This window comes from Oncorhynchus gorbuscha, linkage group LG14 (assembly GCF_021184085.1).
Source record: "Oncorhynchus gorbuscha isolate QuinsamMale2020 ecotype Even-year linkage group LG14, OgorEven_v1.0, whole genome shotgun sequence".
NCBI classification, from domain to species: domain Eukaryota; kingdom Metazoa; phylum Chordata; class Actinopteri; order Salmoniformes; family Salmonidae; genus Oncorhynchus; species Oncorhynchus gorbuscha.
The window spans coordinates 71,484,186-71,504,470 of record NC_060186.1 but is presented as its reverse complement, the minus strand read 5'-3'; the positions used below and the strand labels follow the sequence as shown (position 1 = coordinate 71,504,470).

Sequence of the window (20,285 nt, the reverse complement as noted above, 5' to 3'; positions counted from 1 at the left end):
GACAGACAGACAGACAGACAGACAGACAGACAGACAGACAGACAGACAGACAGACAGACAGACAGACAGACAGACAGACAGACAGACAGACAGACAGACAGACAGACAGACAGACAGACAGACAGACACACACACACACACACACACACACACACCAGGGTTTCCATTAGGAAAAAGTGACGCTGTACAACCTGACTAGGAAGATTTGAATTTACCGTCCACCCACTGTGTTCAGAATGTCAGAAATCACATTTACGTTTATTTATTGTAATGCATCTAAACAGAACATGTCAAGTCATGTAATGAAGCAGTAAAAAAAAATCATTTTCCAAATGCAATTTGCACGAAAACATCATCCTAAACAGTGCACCTGGGAAAACACCATTCTAAACAGTGACCTGGGAAAACACCATTCTAAACAGTGCACCTGGGAAAACACCATTCTAAACAGTGCACCAGGGAAAACACCATTCTAAACAGTGCACCTGGGAAAACACCATTCTAAACAGTGCACCTGTGAAAACATCATCCTAAACAGTGCACCTGGGAAAACACCATTCTAAACAGTGCACCTGGGAAAACACCATTCTAAACAGTGCACCTGGGAAAACACCATTCTAAACAGTGCACCTGGGAAAACACCATTCTAAACAGTGCACCTGGGAAAACACCATTCTAAACAGTGCACCTGGGAAAACACCATTCTAAACAGTGCACCTGGGAAAACATCATCCTAAACAGTGCACCTGGGAAAACACCATTCTAAACAGTGCACCTGGGAAAACACCATTCTAAACAGTGCACCTGGGAAAACACCATTCTAAACAGTGCACCTGGGAAAACACCATTCTAAACAGTGCACCAGGGAAAACACCATTCTAAACAGTGCACCTGGGAAAACACCATTCTAAACAGTGCACCTGGGAAAACACCATTCTAAACAGTGCACCTGGGAAAACACCATTCTAAACAGTGCACCTGGGAAAACACCATTCTAAACAGTGCATCTGGGAAAACACCATTCTAAACAGTGCACCTGGGAAAACACCATTCTAAACAGTGCACCTGTGAAAACATCATCCTAAACAGTGCAGCTGGGAAAACACCATCCTAAACAGTGCACCTGGGAAAACACCATTCTAAACAGTGCACCAGGGAAAACACCATTCTAAACAGTGCACCTGGGAAAACACCATTCTAAACAGTGCACCTGGGAAAACACCATTCTAATCAGTGCACCTGGGAAAACACCATTCTAAACAGTGCACCAGGGAAAACACCATTCTAAACAGTGCACCAGGGAAAACACCATTCTAAACAGTGCACCAGGGAAAACACCATTCTAAACAGTGCACCAGGGAAAACACCATTCTAAACAGTGCACCAGGGAAAACACCATTCTAAACAGTGCACCAGGGAAAACACCATTCTAAACAGTGCACCTGGGAAAACACCATTCTAAACAGTGCACCTGGGAAAACACCATTCTAAACAGTGCACCTGGGAAAACACCATTCTAAACAGTGCACCAGGGAAAACACCATTCTAAACAGTGCACCTGGGAAAACACCATTCTAAACAGTGCACCTGGGAAAACACCATTCTAAACAGTGCACCTGGGAAAACACCATTCTAAACAGTGCACCTGGGAAAACACCATTCTAAACAGCGCACCTGGGAAAACACCATTCTAAACAGTGCACCAGGGAAAACACCATTCTAAACAGTGCACCTGGGAAAAAACCATTCTAAACAGTGCACCTGTGAAAACATCATTCTAAACAGCCGTAGTGCTCCGAAACAGGATTGTGTTGAGGCGCAGATCGGTGGAAAGGTACCAAAACATTTCTGCAGTATTGAAGGTCCCCTAGAACACAGTAGTGTCCATCATCCTTAAATGGAAGAAGATTGGAACCACAAATACTCTTCCTAGAGCTGGCCGCCCGGCCAAACTGAGCCATCGGGGAAGAAGGGCCTTGGTCAGGGAGGTGACCAAGAACTCGACAGAGCTCCACAGTTCATATAAGAAAATAGGTCAAATGAAATAAATTCATTAGGCCCTAATCTATGGATTTCACGGGACTGGGACTACAGATATGCATCTGTTGGTCACAGATAACTTTAAAAAGGTAGGGGTGTGGGTCAGAAAACCAGTCGGTATGTGGTGTGACCACCATTTGCCTCATGCAGATCTCCTTCGCATACATTTGATCAGGCTGTTGATTGTGGCCTGTGGAATGTTGTTCCACTCCTTTTCAATGGCTGTACTAAGCTGCTGGGTATTCACGGGAAATGGAACACACTGTCATACATATTGATCCACAGCATCCAAAACGTGCTCAAGGGGTGACATGTCTTGTATGCAGGCCATGGAAGAACTGGGACATTTTAAGCTTCCAGGAATTGTGTACAGATCCTGGAGACATGAGACCATGCATTATCAGACTGAAACATGAGGTGATGGCGACGGATGAAGGACACGACAATGGGCCTCAGGATCTCGTCACAGTATCTCTGTGCATTTAACTATTTAATAAATTTTAGAATAAGGCTGTAACGTAAGAAAATGTGGTCAAGTGGTCTGAATACTTTCCGAATGCACTGTATGTCACCTGTAGTAAATGTACCATTCATCGCAGTCATTTGGTTACATTAATTTATGTTACTGTATTAATTCATGTATTAATTACAGTCATTTACCATTCTCATTCTAGGAATGGAAATGTTGTTTGCTGAATTTCAGAATCTGCTACACTTGTGAGAAACAAGTTTAGGCTTATTTCATAACCATCATTGACAAGATTTGTAGATGTTTTCAATGTTTTTTTTTTTGGAGTGATCTAAGTGAGCAGTGAGCATGCGTCTGGTGTCTCTGTCCTGATAGTGCCTGAGCACGCTTAAAAGTACCTGGCCTGCTGCGCGGAAATGTAGGAACAGTTTTTATTTTATTTTTTTACATCCTTTGCGAATTATGTTTTTAAACGTTCCTTACAGTAAGCTATTTGAAAAATATTTTCAACAATGTCTCCCTCGATAATCACCAATCCTCAGTGTGAAAGAGCAATGGAAGTTATAGGCCTACTGCTTCATTGACCTATAGGATATGAGTTCCATGCGCTCATTTCTTTAGCCGCCAATGGATCACTGTGTACCGATGTGTACATAAGGCTAGTTAGTGCTCTTGCATTTGCAGGATTTTTCGATTTGTATAATTTTAAATCCGATTTTTATGATTTACCACATCACAATGATTGAGAAACGAAAACATCATTATTGAAATGAAGCTGTTCCACGAAAATGCTCATATGAAAAAGAAAAAGAAAAGCTCTGTAAACTAGCTCTATAAGCTATGCGCGTGTGATAGTTGAGTTGGATGAATAAGATACATGATAAATAACGAAAATACACACAGGTTCATTTAATTTCAATAAATTATGCAAATGAATCTATAGACCAATAACCATGATGGTCAATTGTATTTCCATCAATTAATAAAATGCTGTCATGACTTCAGCCGAAGTTGGTGCCTCTCCTTGTTCGGGTGGCGTTTCGCGGTCGTCATCACCGGCTTTCTAGCTGCCACCGATCTGTTTCTTTTTCGATTTGTTTTGTCTTGATTGTACACAACTGGTTCCCATTACGTTATTTAAAAATATATATTTCACCTTTATTTAACCACGTAAGCTAGTTGAGAACAAGTTCTCATTTGCAACTGCGACCTGGCCAAGATAAAGCATAGCAGTTCGACACATACAACAACACACATGGAATGAACAAAACATACAGTCAATAATACAGTAGAAAAAAAAGAAACAAAAGTCTATATACAGTGCAAATTAGGTCAAATAAGGGAGTTTAGGCAATAAATAGGCCATGGTGGCGAAGTAATTATAATATGGTAATTAAACACTGGAATGGTAGATGTGCAAAAGATGGATTTGCAAGTAGAGATACTGTGGTGCAAAAGCTGCAAAATAAATGAATACAGTATGGGGATGAGGTAGATAGATGGGCGGTATACAGATGGGCTATGAACAGGTGCAGTGATCTGTGAGCTGCTCTGACAGCTGGTTCTTAAAGCTAGTGAGGGAGATGGGAATCTCCAGCTTCAGTGATTTTTGCAGTTCGTTCCAGTCAGTGGCAGCAGAGAACTGGAAGGAAAGGTGACAAAAGGAGGAATTGGCTTTGGGGCTGACCAGTGAGATATACCTGCTGGAGCACGTGCTACGAGTGGGTGCTGCTATGGTGACCAGCGAGCTGAGATAGGGTGGGGCTTTACCTAGCAGAGACTTGTAGATAACCTGTAGCCAGTGGGTTTGGTGACGAGTATGAAGTGAGGGTTAGGCAACGAGAGTGTATAGGTCGCGGGGATGTGTAGTATATGGGGCTTTGGTGGCAAAACGGATGGCACTGTGATAGACTACATCCAGTTTGCTGAGTAGAGTGTTGGAGGCTATTTTATAGATGACATCGCCAAAGTCAAGGATCGGTAGGATGGTCAGTTTTACATGGGTATTTTTGGCAGCATGAGTGAAGGAAGCTTTGTTGCGAAATAGGAAGCCGATTCTAGATTGAATTTTTGATTGGAGATGCTTAATGTGAGTCTGTAAGGAGAGTTTACAGTCTAGCCAGACACCTAGGTATTTGTAATTATCCACGTATTCTAAGTCAGAGCCGTCCAGAGTAGTGATGCTGGATGGGCAGGCAGGTGCGGGCAATGATTGGTTGAATAGCATGCATTTAGTTTTATTTGCGTTTAAGAGCAGTTGGAGGCCACAGAAGGAGAGTTGTATGGCATTGAAGCTCATCTGGAGGTTAGTTAACACAGTGTCCAAAGAAGGGCCAGAAGTACACAGAATGGTGTCGTCTGCGTAGAGGTGGATCAGAGAATCACCAGCAGCAAGTGCGACATTATTGATGTATACAGAGAATAGGGTCCGCCCGAGAATTTAATCCTGTGGCACCCGCATAGAGACTGCCAGAGGTCTGGACAACAGGCCCTCCGATTTGAAACACTGAGCTCTATCAGAGAAGTAGTTGGTGAACCAGGCGAAGCAATCATTTGAGAAACCAAGGCTGTTGAGTCTGCCAATAAGAATGTGGTGATTGACAGAGTCGAAAGCCTTGGCCAGGTCGATGAATACAGCTGCACAGTAATGTCTCTTATCGATGGAGGTTATGATAACGTTAAGGACCTTGAGCGTGGCTGAGGTGCACCCATGACCAGCTCGGAAACCAGATTGCATAGCGGAGAAGGTACGATGTGATTCAAAATGGTCAGTAATCTGTTTGTTAACATGGCTTTCGAAGACCTTAGAGATGTAGGGTAGGATAGATATAGGTCTGTAGCAGTTTGGGTCTAGAGTGTCTCCCCCTTTGAAGAGGGGGATGACCGAGGCAACTTTCCAATCTTTGGGAATCTCAGACGATCCGAAAGGGAGGTTGAACAGGCTAGTAATAGGGGTTGCAACAATTTCGGCAGATAATTTTAGAAGGAGAGGATCCAGATTATCTAGCCCGGCTGATTTGTAGGGGTCCAGATTTTGCAGCTCTTTCAGAACATCAGCTATCTGGATATGGGTGAAGGAGAAATGGTGGGGGCTTGGGCGGGTTGCTGTGGAGGGTGCCGGGCAGTTGACCTGGGTAGGGGTAGCCAGGTGGAAAGCATGGCCAGCCATAGAGAAATGCTTATTGAAATTCTCAATTATAGTGGATTTGTCAGTTGTAACAGTGTTAAATTGTTAGCCGAGGCGTGTTGAGCAGTGCTAGAGGCTCTAGAGTGAAATAAAACAATAGTTACAAACCAGAACAGCAATCGACACGGCATGGTGACTTAAGGGAAAGGCATGCGTAGCCGGGTGATCATACAAGTCCAATGCGTGGCTTCAAGCAGCTAGCGGCACGGGGCTAGCAGGCTAACAGAAAGGCCTTCGAGGGATGACGCGACGGAGGAAAGTCTGTTGTGGCCCCCTCATGCAGTTACATCAGCGGATGGATCAGCAGATCTCCGTGTGATAAACTAGGCCAATTGGCAAAATATGTATAGTGGCCGAAGAAATATGTCCGAAGGACCTCTTAAGCCAGCAGTGCAATGTGCTTTAGATAGCTAGCAGGCCGCAGATTAGCGGCTGTGCGTGCAGGGCTCGTTAGCTGCTATAATTCCAGGTGGATTTTTGAAAATCATAATAAAAATGTAAAAAATAAAAAAATAAAAAAATAGGTTCAGAGCTTGCTGTCGGAATCCGGAGATATGGAGAAGAATAAGACCGACTAGATCTGGTTTGAGTCGCACTGTACAGACTGGCGAGAGTTATCCAGGATAAAGGTAGCTGATGACCGCTAGCAAAGGATAGCTGACTGCTAGCTAGTGGCTTCGGAATGTATTCGATGGGCCTCGTAAGCCAACATTCCATTGTGCTCTAGACAGCTAGCATTCAGGGGACGTTAGCTGCGAAGGTCGGAAGGTGAGAAGGTTCAGAGTTTGCGATAGGAATCTGGGGATATGAAGAGAAAAATAGGTCTGGTATGCTCTGGTTGAATCACGCTGTACAAACTGGCGAGAGCTTTCCAAGATAGAGGTTAGCTGATGACCGTTAGCTGGCTAGTTAGCTGGCTAGTTTATGTTGGAGAGATTCCAGTAATAGAGGCAAAGAAAAATACTTTAGAAAAAAGCAGGTCCACACCACATTGGGTGAGGCGGGTTGCAGGAGAGGATTTTGAAGTAAGGGCTTAGAAAAATATAAAATATATGCGAAGAAAAATATATATACAGATATATACATGGGACACGACAAGACGAAGGACAAATACGTCTGACTGCTACGCCATTTTGGAATGGTCAAGATTATTTCCATATTTAACCATCTGGTTCCCATGATGTTTTGTGCGTGATTGTTCCTTGTCTAGTGTTATCAGTCGTCTGTGTTATGGTGTGTTTTCCCTGCGTGGAATATATGGTTGATTATTTTCAGAGTAAAGTATGTTATTTTACTCAGTTCTGTGTCCTGCGCCTGACTCCGTACTCACCTCTGCATACTGATACATGACAAACGCCTTATTTTGCAATGGGATTTTTTTTCTCCCGGTCATTTTAGCTGGCAAAAGTTTTATTTATTGGCTTTTCATACTTTTGACGAAAAGCCAAGTGGCGGTAAATAGAAACCCTGATTCTCACACAGACTGTAATGGAAAACTGTAAATTAAACAAATATTTATTTTTCTATGTTTTACTGTGGCATACTGTAAATTATGGTGCATTGTGGGAAATAATAATAATAACAATAATTTCTGTATTTCGAAGAGTACTGTAATTCTACCCCACAGAATACAGTACCATATTTTTGGAGCATCAAAAATATTTTGACCACTTAGTAGGTGCGTGGTATTGTTGTTTCAGGCTCATTAACACAATATGTGGCGTGCCTTGTAAACGGCTAAGCTTCGACCCAGCCCCTCTAGGCTTAGACCCAGTCCCTCTAGGCTTAGACCCAGTCCCTCTAGGCTTAGACCCAGTCCATCTAGGTTTCGAACCAGTCCCTCTAGGCTTAGACCCAGCCCCTCTAGGCTTAGACCCAGTCCCTCTAGGCTTAGACCCAGTCCCTCTAGGCTTAGACCCAGTCCATCTAGGTTTCGAACCAGTCCCTCTAGGCTTAGACCCAGCCCCTCTAGGCTTAGACCCAGTCCCTCTAGGCTTAGACCCAGTCCCTCTAGGCTTAGACCCAGTCCATCTAGGCTTCGAACCAGTCCCTCTAGGCTTAGACCCAGTCCCTCTAGGCTTAGACCCAGTCCCTCTAGGCTTAGACCCAGTCCATCTAGGCTTAGACCCAGTCCCTCTAGGCAGCAGCGGTTAAGACCCTTCTCAGATCTAGTTTGAGCTACTAAACAGAATATGCCTGCTGTTTACATGGATCTTTTTCAACATAACCATGAACAATTGAGCAATTGAGAAATTCACCTGTTTAAGACAGACAGACAGACAGACAGACAGACAGACAGACAGACAGACAGACAGACAGACAGACAGACAGACAGACAGACAGACAGACAGACAGACAGACAGACAGACAGACAGACAGACAGACAGACAGACAGACAGACAGACAGACAGACAGACAGACAGACAGACCTGTAAGGGGTCTTTTTCTTTCAGCTGCTGGAAAACGGTACATATCATATCACCATGGATCAGAGATAACCCGAGCTGAGCTGAGTTCCCTAGTCCCTCACAACATTTCACCATGGAAACCACCCCCAGACTAGCTGTGTGATTGTGTCTGTGTCAACAGGCAGACAGACAGTCTGTCTTACAACATGCAAAAACATTTACCCAGAGCTTTCTCCCTTGTCTGCATAGTGATTCTGCCCTGTAGAGGTAATATCACCCTAAAGGAAACCACACACACACGCATGTACGCACAAAACAAAACACACACACACACACACCATGCAATCGATCTCGGAGTTAGTGAACTATAACCCGTCTGTCTGAAAGCTAGTTGGACATCATACGAATGTTACGCACACATCAAAGGTCAGAGGTTCCTGATGATGCTCCTCCATCATTCCTCATCTCTCTTTGCCACCATCTTCAAAAGACAAGGACAGAAGGTGAAGGGACAGAGAGAAAACGGACACCAAATGCCAGCCTTAGAAAAAAAAGCCAGTGAAATGCCACTACTGGACATGCAGAGATTGTTCCATGACCCTCTCTAGATCAGTGTGTGGATACACACACACACACACACACACACACACACACACACACACACACACACACACACACACACACACACACACACACACACACACACACACACACACACACACACACACACACACACACACACACACACACACAGTCTTGTACAACTAACCTTTGGGGACACACAATTCAGTCCCAGTCAAATAACTACTTTCCCTAACCCCTAACCCTAATCTTAACCCTAACCTTAACCCAAAATCCTAACCTTAACCCTAACCCTAAACCTAACCCTAGGGCCTAACCTAACCCTAAAACTAACCCTAGCTCCTAACCCTAACCCTAAAACTAGCCCTAGCTCCTAACCCTAACCCTAAAACTAACCCTAAAACTAACCCTAGCTCCTAACCCTAACCCTAAAACTAACCCTAGCTCCTAACCCTAACCCTAGTTCCTAACCCTAACCCTAAAACTAACCCTAGCTCCTAACCCTAACCCTTACTGTAATAATAACCCTAACACTAATTCTAACCTTAACCCAAATCCCCCTAGAAATAACATTTGACCTCATGGGGACTAACAAAATGTCTCCAGTTGGTCAAATTTTTGTTTAGCGTAGCCTAGTGGTTAGAGCGTTGGACTAGTAACCGGAAGGTTGTGAGTTCAAACCCCCGAGCTGACAAGGTACAAATCTGTCGTTCTGCCCCCTGAACAGGCAGTTAACCCACTGTTCCCAGGCCGTCATTGAAAATAAGAATATGTTCTTAACTGACTTGCCTGGTTAAATAAAGGTAAAATTTAAAAAATTTAAAAAATTCAAAAAAATTATTGTGGGGACTTCTAAGGTGGACTAAGGTGAGCAAGCATACAGTACCAGTCAAACGTTTGGACACCTACTCATTCAAGGGTTCTTCTTTATTTTGACTCTTTTCTACATTGGAGAATAATAGTGAAGACATCAAAACTATGAAATAACACAAATGGAATCCTGTAGTAACCAAAAAGTTTTAAACTATCTGAGCTTCTTCAAAGGAGCGACCCTTTCATTGATGACAGCTCTTGGCATTCTCAACCAGCTTCCTGGAAGGAGTATGAAGGCACACACACACAGTCAGAAAATAGGATGATATTTTTTAAGAGTTTTAAAAAGAGTTGTCAGAGCAGAAAAGCAGCACATCCTGTTGTATACAGGCTCTATTGACTGCATGAATGGAATTGGAAAGCAATACACAGCTGGGAGTATAAACAATGCTAACATCCTTCCTTGCCAAGCGGCATTACTGAAGCTAGTGATGCTCTCTCGCCCTCTCAGGGCCTTTATTTGTGTAACACGAGGCATATAAACTGGGAACTCTATTCGGCTCTCATGTCATCCCTCCAGTGTTGAGAAAGGGATCTGGGCTAAGATATCTGGGTAAACAGTGGTATGTAAAACGGATGTATACTTAGCCTATATCAAGGCAATAAACATTGAGTCATACACGGCATACACTCCAAAAGAGTTCTTCGGCTGTTCCCATAGAAGAACCCTTTTTGATTCCATGTAGACCCTCTGTGCAAAGGGTTTTACATGGAACTCAAAAGGGTTCTACCTGGAATCGAAAGGGGTTCTTCAAACTACATAATCCTTTTAGGTTCTAGATAGCACATATTTTTCTGTAGTGTAATCGGCACTATGATGCTTGAATTGAACAAAGTATCTTGGTGGGCTAAGAACAAGGTACCAGTTTAGTTCAGTTCTACAGAGGCAGTGCGACCCACATGTATTGAGTCCCACATTTTTTGCAAAAATTACAACAACAAAAAAAATGAATAAATAATAATTATACAATTGGGTGGGCTTGCCTGTTTTGCAGGATATTTTTGGCATTAATACGTGTCAAATATCAGTTTGTAAACAATGTACAAAAAAAATATATATATATATCATTGAGTTAATAAAGCCCGTTAAAAACACGGTCTCTTTTTCTGTTTTCTTGAGTAAGGCAGCTCCACAATGCAGGTGTTTCAGCCAAGCTCAGTGCTTTCTGTGGCGGTGGGGCAAGCCAACAGAAAATATGGAGCGTTGCACCATGATTGGCTCAGTGTTCTGTCACTCATGGGTACACTACGTTACCGCCAAGTCTAAGGGTAGACCTCGAAAATTCTAGCCCTTTGGGTGATGCCATAGAGTTACTTTAGAAGTGCCCATCTAAGAAGGCTCAAGGTCATAGGCCACAGATAAAATGACATCAAATCATGTTGTATCTACAGTAGCTTTGATTGGAATGATCATGTCAACATCATACTTTCAAAATCTTAGTCATCATCATCAGTCATCATCATGAACCAAGTCAACAATCTACTGGCAAATCCTTTTTAATCCTTGATATATGAAGAGAAATAATGAAGAGAAATTACAGACAAAGTGTATCGGTGCTCATCAGCCATTGGACATAAACATTGCACAAGTTGGAAATCGCAAATTCAACAATGAGTGGTTTGGAAGGAATCAGTGACAGTGGCTGTGTTGTCCCAAATCTGGGATTCAGGGGCTCTTTTCCAAGTTTAAAATGATAAACATTCAACATTGGCCATGCTGTCAATGAAGCATTATTTGTGCTGAGCTCAAAACAACTGTTAAGTCAGAACTTGACTTCAGTGAGTTCAAGACAACTGGAAAGTTGGGAATAAACGAGCTCCGACTGGGAAAATAAGTTTTGAACAGTCATCCAACTCGGGAATTGCAAATTGAAGATCAATGACGTCATCATGATTTGACCTTGTTTTTCTCAGAGTTCCCAGTTGTTTTGAAAGCACATTAAATACTGAGAATGCCAGACTTTAATGACAAAATTTGCCCACGAAGGACCACCGCACCACGTTCCTGTTCAAGTGAGCACAGAACAACAATGTGAGTCCAAAAATGTATTGTATGTATGTAATATGCCAGGGAGATAATGTGTACTGTACCTAAGAAAGTAATACTGAGTGTATGTTATGTAGTAAGATGTTAGTAGACCATGTGCCTCACCCAAATCATTTGGTCTATTTACCCCTCTATTTGCCTACTGTTCTGACTTGGTGGTGCACATGTAGCCTATAACCTGTTTTAGAGGAATGTAATCATTGAATATTGTAAGAGCTTTCATTGTCTGCGTATATGCACCCTTTATTTATCCTACGGTTCTAAATTAGTGTACAGGGAGAACACTGCAAGAATGGCCCATTCTGAATTCTGTCACTGTACATTTCAAAAGTGCTGAACAAATAGTTACATTGACTATGTCTGTCCTAGCTCGCTCATTAATGTCTTAATCAAAATTACGGATTGCCTCTTATCCACTTGTCGTTCCCTTATGCCATAGTTTGTACATATTAATTGTCAATAGAAACCACATTTGTTTAAGCAAGTCAGCCATATCAGCTATGTTTTTTTAAATGAGGCTGAATGAACTTTTTTGCTGCCAGACAAGGCTTTGCTGACAGCCAGGTGTACAGTGGTAAGGGGTTGGGGCTACGACAGCTTTATGTAGGCCGTTTGTCACCTTTATAGTGCAATTAAATGTACTGTTTAGTGTTGTGTTGTGGCTTTGCTGGCATGCATCCCACTTTTTATTGTTGCCCCACCAAGATTTATATCAAATCGCCACTGTACAGAGGACAGGCAGGCTTGGAGACAGGCAGGCTTGGAGACAGGTCGGCAACAAAGGGAGGAAACAATCTAACTGATGTTGGAAGAGAAATCTTCTTGGCTGAAGCAAGGTGGCTCAGAAAGCAATGTAAGGCACAGGGACAAAACTACCTGTTAGGAAAAAAACAACTGTGAGCCTCGAAGATCATCGTTCCTGGTCATTTGATCCAGATTTTGTGACTGTGGACTGTTGAAAGCCCATCTAACCTCATGCCACCTCATTTAACATCATGCCACTCCATCTACACTCATGCCACCCCATCTACTCTCAAGACACCCCATCTACTCTCAAGCAACCCCATCTACCCTCATACTACTAAATCTAACCTCATGCCACCCCATCTAACCTCATGCCATCCGAACTAACCTCATGCCACCTGAACTAACCTCATGCCACCCCATCTAACCTCATGCCACCCCATCTAACCTCATGCCACCCCATCTAACCTCATGCCACCCCATCTAACCTCATGCCACCAAATCTAACCTCATGCCACCCCATCTAACCTCATGCCACCCCATCTAACCTCAGTGATTAGTCTCAAAATGAAAATAGACAGAAAGTGGAATGAAGCTATGGATGAGAGGATTAAGGTCTGAATTACAAACCGAAGAGAGCGAGAGCGAGAGAGAAGGAGAGAGAGTTTTTATTCCATCAAAATAGGTTTGTTTTTACAAAATTATAAAGATAGAACAGCAATGTATATAATTGATAATGGTGTTATTAAACACTTTATTAAAACATGTATTAGACTACACTCATTTTACAACTTCATCAGTAGGCCTGTAAATCCAAAAGCCAATGACTATCCTGGCTGCAGAGAACAAATGAGAGCCATTGTCTATTGAAGCCCAATAATAGGCCTATCTCAAGACTGGCCTCAATATGGTGCTCCCGCCTGCGTGCCAGGGATAACGGACTGATAATAATGACGGTATCTGTTACCACAATATATGTCTGTTTACTTATTCACTGAGGGATTTAGGCTACTTACCCAATCAATTTGCTTCCATTTGCGAAGCTTCACTGTATTAGATAAGCATTAATGATGCATTAGGCTAGTTGTCCAAAGGGCAGAGGTGTCGAGTTTCGCTGTCCTCTCCACAGAGGGACCATTTCATCATCTCAACTGCCTAGTGTTGCTACAAAGCTTATTGTTCGAAATAGTCAAGCTAACAAATGGTTTAGGTAGGCCTATATGGTTGAGTAACTCATATAAAGGCATGGGCAGCATCCCTTTTCATTGCTTGAGTAACTGTTATAAAATGCACATTTGTGCCCTTCCCAGTTGGCTTCATGATGGGATGTGTATAGCACCAAGGCCACTAGTTGGCTTCATGATGGGATGTGTATAGCACCAAGGCCACCAGTTGGCTTCATGATGGGATGTGTATAGCACCAAGGCCACTAGTTGGCTTCATGATGGGATGTGTATAGCACCAAGGCCACTAGTTGGCTTCATGATGGGATGTGTATAGATAGCACCAAGGCCACCAGTTGGCTTCATGATGGGATGTGTATAGCACCAAGGCCACTAGTTGGCTTCATGATGGGATGTGTATAGATAGCACCAAGGCCACCAGTTGGCTTCATGATGGGATGTGTATAGCACCAAGGCCACTAGTTGGCTTCATGATGGGATGTGTATAGCACCAAGGCCACTAGTTGGCTTCATGATGGGATGTGTATAGCACCAAGGCCACCAGTTGGCTTCATGATGGGATGTGTATAGTACCAAGGCCACCAGTTGGCTTCATGATGGGATGTGTATAGCACCAAGGCCACTAGTTGGCTTCATGATGGGATGTGTATAGCACCAAGGCCACTAGTTGGCTTCATGATGGGATGTGTATAGCACCAAGGCCACTAGTTGGCTTCATGATGGGATGTGTATAGCACCAAGGCCACTAGTTGGCTTCATGATGGGATGTGTATAGCAGCAAGGCCACCAGTTGGCTTCATGATGGGATGTGTATAGCGCCAAGGCCACTAGTTGAGTGACATGTTACATAATGAATGATTCAATGTAACGGAATAGTGTGCTCCAACTATACTCTTTAGTCCATGTCAACTGAGATCGATCAATAGACTATTGAATTATGATCTTGCTTGTGAATGCATCTGTAACCATAAAACGAACCCAAACTCAAGTTGGCAAAACGACAGCAACATGAAAACCATGTGCATGTTCAGAGAGAATGTGAGTATATACAAGGCTGGATGTGAATGGGAATGAAACTGAGTCAGAATCCGGTGTGCAGCTCAAGGCTCTCAGTCTTTCTAGGGCTGTGTTGCGGTGTCTTGAATGATCACACAATATGAAGTATGGGCCGCTCGTTATTCTCGTGTCGCATCACATGCAGATCTAAGCTTCTCAGTGAGCAAAACTGGTTGAAAGAGGTATTTTCAACATCTTGTGCTCATATGGATGGCTGGGTTGAAGAATCACCTTATCCAGCCTTGGCTCATAGACCAGACGTCAAATTAGTATGATACATTCCATTTGGCATGGGTACATAATACAGAGGGTTACTTATGGCAAAAAAAGTAAATAAGAGTGTTTGGTTGGGGTGGATGGGTAGGCGTAAAATGCGAACGTCTGGTAACTCAAAGGTTGTGTGTTCTAATCTTATCACGGACAACTATAGCAACTTTTCTTCTACTTTGAACCTTCTTAGCATGTTAGCTAACCCTTCCCCTAACTCTAACCCTAACCTTAACCCTTGAACCTATAACACCTAACCTTAACCCTAAAACTTTAGTGTTAGTCACAACAAATTTGAAATCGTAACATGTCATATGTTTGCAAATTTATAACATATTGTAAATTTAGCAAATTCGTAACATATTGTACATTTTGCTAATTTGTATTTATCATACAATTTGTAATTCATAATGTATCATGCGAAATGGATCATGGACATTCACAAATTAATATATAACATACTAAATGGTGTGCCTCAGATTTATGTACAGAATATTACGAAATGCTCTGAGACCAGGTTGACTCTTCCCTTGACACCTTAGGCTAGCCGAACCACTGTCTGTCATCAACCAATAACCCGACGAACCCGTGCCCTGTCTGTCTAGTTGTGCGTCCAACGCGTACACGGAAGATGTGCGTCCAACGTAATGTCTGATGTTAATTAGGGTAAATATTATGTTTGCGCTACGGCATCAGCAGCATTCACTCCTCCGACAACAGGCTTTGTCCATTCAGTATAATATCGCCGTCATATAAATATGACCACGTCATGTATCAATAACATTTCTCTCACGTTTTCAGGGGTGAGGTCAGAAGCTGATGTGAGAGCACTTAACTTTGTATTTACGCCTCTAAACCAGTGTTCATCTGTGTGTAGCTAAGAGTTTCCCTGACAGCATCACAATAGTGCAAACATCAGCAGCGTATGAGCGACAACACATCTGCAGCTGATCTCCGAACGTTAACATTCTCACATCTGAAATGCCTCACACTTTATTATGTGCATGTCAGATATAGGCTACCCTGCTACCCTGCCCTGTTAGTCAATTCAATGGATACTTTCCACGATACATTGTACGATACACTGTAGCCTAAAGTGGATTTCTGCTTTAGACATGCACTCTCTTTCGTGCACCTTGCATGCGACGTTTTTGAACACAGATCGTATGGAAACAACTGTTTGCTTAGGCTACTCGGAGCAGGACCTAACACAGCACACACGGCCAGAACGGTGTTAAAGGGACCAGCCATTCCAACCATGACCGCTATTCTGTCACCATGAACTCAAGAGCAGACGCGACACAGTCAACAGGCCAGGCAAGGATGGACTGGAATAATATGGACCGAGCCCGGAGCTCACCTCACTACGGTTTCACCATGCACGGAGACCACCAGCCCAGAAGAGAAAAACCACGTACCTTCACTTGACACACCAGGCTTCCGCGGGATCCGAGCGATGGGGCCTGACGAAGTTACAGTCTGACGCAGTGGCAATGTTTTGGTCCAAAATCGGGTGGAAAAGGCTGCGGCGGAAACAGGACCTGGAGAAGGCTGAGGTCGGAATAGTCACTGCTGCGTGTGGCTCCGTCGGAGGAGACTCGAATTGACTATAAACTGCAGTGCGCATGTATGCCCGTGTCAGATTGCTGTTCTGGAGCCGCACTGATAGTTGGCCCTGTGGCACCGATTATTGGGTTTATGTCCCCTCCGCGGCTATTCGCCCGCAGTTTGACAATCTGCTACCTTGTGCCATTGCATCAGCGTCGGGGAGAGAGAGAGGTATGGCCGTCACCTAACCTATATAAGCACTCGGAGACGAGAAAGCGGCCATGGCACTTTTGGTCACGGTGCACTAAACGCATGGGCTCTTCCGCGGCACGGGCAGGCCGTAATGTCAATTTGCCCACTTTAAATTTTTTGACATTGCACATGCCATCGTTTTAAGTGCTAAACATGTATGTTGTGTAAAATTAAAGAGCGCTGGCAAGAGCTAATCCATTTACAGTCCCGGCTCCCAGGCTGGCCAGGGTCAATGCAATTAATTATTCCTTCACACAGCTATAAAGCACGACCATAAAACGTGGACATATTCATACTCCGCCATGTCCTTGCATGGACATCTCAGTTCCTAGAGTGGGGTCAGCTCAATCAATTACTTTTTATTGATATGGGCAATCAGCTTACTAATCAGATATGCGTGCCGAATCAGCAAATGTTCCGAGTCAGCAACACTATAATGAATGAGGGTTTAAGATAATAAAAAGCACTGGGGAAAATGCAAAACTGACCCAAGATCAGCGTCTAGGAGCAACTTCACCCTACTCCACTCCCCAGTGCTACATATCCACTCACTTGCCCCTGCACCTAAGAGTATTAGGACTATACTAAGGGTACAGGTCTAGACGAAATAGCCTCAGACTTAAAACGACTAAGACCTGTTATATATGGCATCACTCTATACTGATATCAATAATAAATGCTGTGGCTGAGCGATTTTATAGACATAACATTCTAAAATCACGCAAGACACGTGGTAGAGATTACGATTCTGTTAAAACAGCGTTCGTCTATAAAGGAGTGAGAGGGCCAAGTTTGATCATATATTCAATGGTCAGGAATGCCACTGGCTTTACTTACAGAGTAGTGTCACCCAGTGTCCAGAAGGCAATACTGCACCATCTGATTCCAATGGCCCATTTGAGATAGACAGCCCAGCTATATCCCCAAACAACTAACGTGGTTACTTTGTCTCAAGTGTCATGAGTGTATAATGTCCGCTGGTAGAGCTAATGTAAACGAATAAACTAACAGTGCCGTTTCAGCCCCACTGAAGCTCACAGCAACATAATCGGTGTTCCTGAAGTTCAACTGCACATGGCGACGGTCTCAGATGCAGCCTCTTATTAGTGCTGTAAGAAGCCTATAAGTTTAGCAGAGAAGGCTCCCCTAATATTATTTAGGATATTCTGTGAAGTTATATTTACTTCAAACAATATAGCAATTTAACAAAAATAGTTGTTTCTCTGAATCTGCATTAACCTACAAGTATAGTATTTTAGCTTCATTACATCATATTGATGTTACTAAATACCTCGCCTGGTCATTAATATTTATTTGTTTTGTCCTTCATTTCCTTTTATTCTGATTTATTCCCTTTTCAAGATTCCTTTAAAAAAGCAATCTTAAGAGACTGGTGTAATATTGCAACTCAGGTCATATTTGTAATGGTCCTTCTGTAGCTCAGTTGGTAGAGCATGGCGCTTGTAACGCCAGGGTAGTGGGTTCGATCCCCGGGACCACCCATACATAGAATGTATGCACACATGACTGTAAGTCGCTTTGGATAAAAGCGTCTGCTAAATAGCATATAAAAAAAAATATATAAAAAAATAAATAATGGAAAGGTGTGTCTACATGGTCTGTAGTAACCTAGGTCATTGAGGTCACATAGGTAAGAGGATACAGAGAGGTGAAAGGTCATTCACAGACCATGATGTAAAGGGGATTATTGTACTGTACCGTAGACTTTTTCTAGTACATATACAGTCAATGAACTAAGCAACCAGATGTAGCTGGTTTCTGGTTCATATACAGTCAGTGAACTAAGCAGACCAGCTGGTATCTGGTTCATATACAGTCGGTGAACTAAGCAGACCAGACCCAGCTGGCATCGCATTGGTACCCATGGGAGAGACACCAGGCACCACAGGCTAAAATTACATTTTTGCATCTACTTATCAATTTGGTTGAATTTTGGGCCATTAATATCACCTAATTTGCACATTTTAATACAATATTTCAGAGAAATTGTAATGCAAAAAAGTATTCTCTTTGTGTCCAAATACTACTGGAAAAAAAAGTTGATTGAGATGTGATTCATTGACAAACAATTACCCTATTGGGGTGTGATGCCTGGCCATACGCAGACTGGAACAGTGACTCTTTTTTCAAATGGTTAATGGCCTGCTTGTGTCATCTTCATTTATCCACCATCTTTGACTGTACTATAGTACTCTCTGTTTCCAGCAGATGTCAGTGCTGTTCCATTTAAAGAGCTTCTGAGAGTTGAGACTGACCTTTCTGCAATCTCCTACACTGTCCTCTCCTTTATCCTCTTTCTGTTCATCATCCTCATCATCACCATCATCATCATTATCTTTTTCACAGTTACCATCATCACCCTCATCCTGATTATTGTCGTGCTTAGTTAAATTAGAAAGTCATTATTGAAATGACATTGCACCAATGGTGTTAGCTAGTAATTATTGTAATAGCAGTGGCACTAATAGTGCTAGGTAGTAATGCTTGTAATATCAGTGGCACTAATGGTGCTAGCTAGAAATTATTGTAATAGCAGTGGCAGTAATGGTGCTAGCTAGTAATTATTGTAATAGCAGTGGCACTAATAGTGCTAGGTAGTAATTATTGTAATAGCAGTGGCAGTAATGGTGCTAGCTAGTAATTATTGTAATAGCAGTGGCACTATGAGTGCTAGCTAGTAATTATTGTAATAGCAGTGGCAGTAATGGTGCTAGCTAGTAATTATTGTAATAGCAGTGGCACTAATAGTGCTAGGTAGTAATTATTGTAATAGCAGTGGCAGTAATGGTGCTAGCTAGTAATTATTGTAATAGCAGTGGCACTAATAGTGCTAGCTAGTAATTATTGTAATAGCAGTGGCAGTAATGGTGCTAGCTAGTAATTATTGTAATAGCAGTGGCACTAATAGTGCTAGGTAGTAATTATTGTAATAGCAGTGGCACTAATGGTGCTAGCTAGTAATTATTGTAATAGCAGTGGCACTAATGGTGCTAGCTAGTAATTATTGTAATGACAGTGGCACTAATAGTTCTAGCTAGTAATTATTGTAATATCAGTGGCACTAATGGTGCTAGCTAGAAATTATTGTAATAGCAGTGGCACTAATAGTGCTAGGTAGTAATTATTGTAATAGTAGTGGCACTAATAGTGCTAGCTAGTAATTATTGTAATGACAGTGCCACTAATAGTGCTAGCTAGTAATTATTGTAATGACAGTGGCACTAATGGTGCTAGCTAGGAATTATTGTAATAATAGTGGCACTAATGGTGCTAGCTAGGAATTATTGTAATAATAGTGGCACTAATAGTGCTAGCTAGTAATTATTGTAATAATAGTGGCACTAATGGTGCTAGCTAGGAATTATTGTAAAAGCAGTGGCACTAATGGTGCTAGCTAGGAATGATTTGAATAGCAGTGGCACTAATGGTGCTAGCTAGTAATTATTGTAATGACAGTGGCACTAATAGTGCTGGCTACAGTAGCAAAGAGATTGGAGGTCAAAGGTACAGTGGTGTGATATTGGAAATATTGTAGGACTGTGACCATTATGGAGTTTGACACCCCAAATTGTTTTGACTGCTGGGAACTTTTGTAAATGAAGATTGT

General features: G+C 42.6%; 1 protein-coding gene across 1 annotated transcript in view; it reads right to left on the bottom strand.

The window, feature by feature from the left end:
• The window catches only part of LOC123995379 (alpha-(1,6)-fucosyltransferase-like), a 207,580-nt gene extending 190,771 nt beyond the window's left edge, over positions 1-16,809 (bottom strand). Inside the window, exon 1 of the mRNA XM_046298936.1 lies at positions 16,276-16,809. The gene's annotated coding sequence lies outside the window, so the exon portion shown is untranslated. The remainder of the gene's footprint in view (positions 1-16,275) is intronic.
• Positions 16,810-20,285: the final 3,476 nt, after the last annotated feature.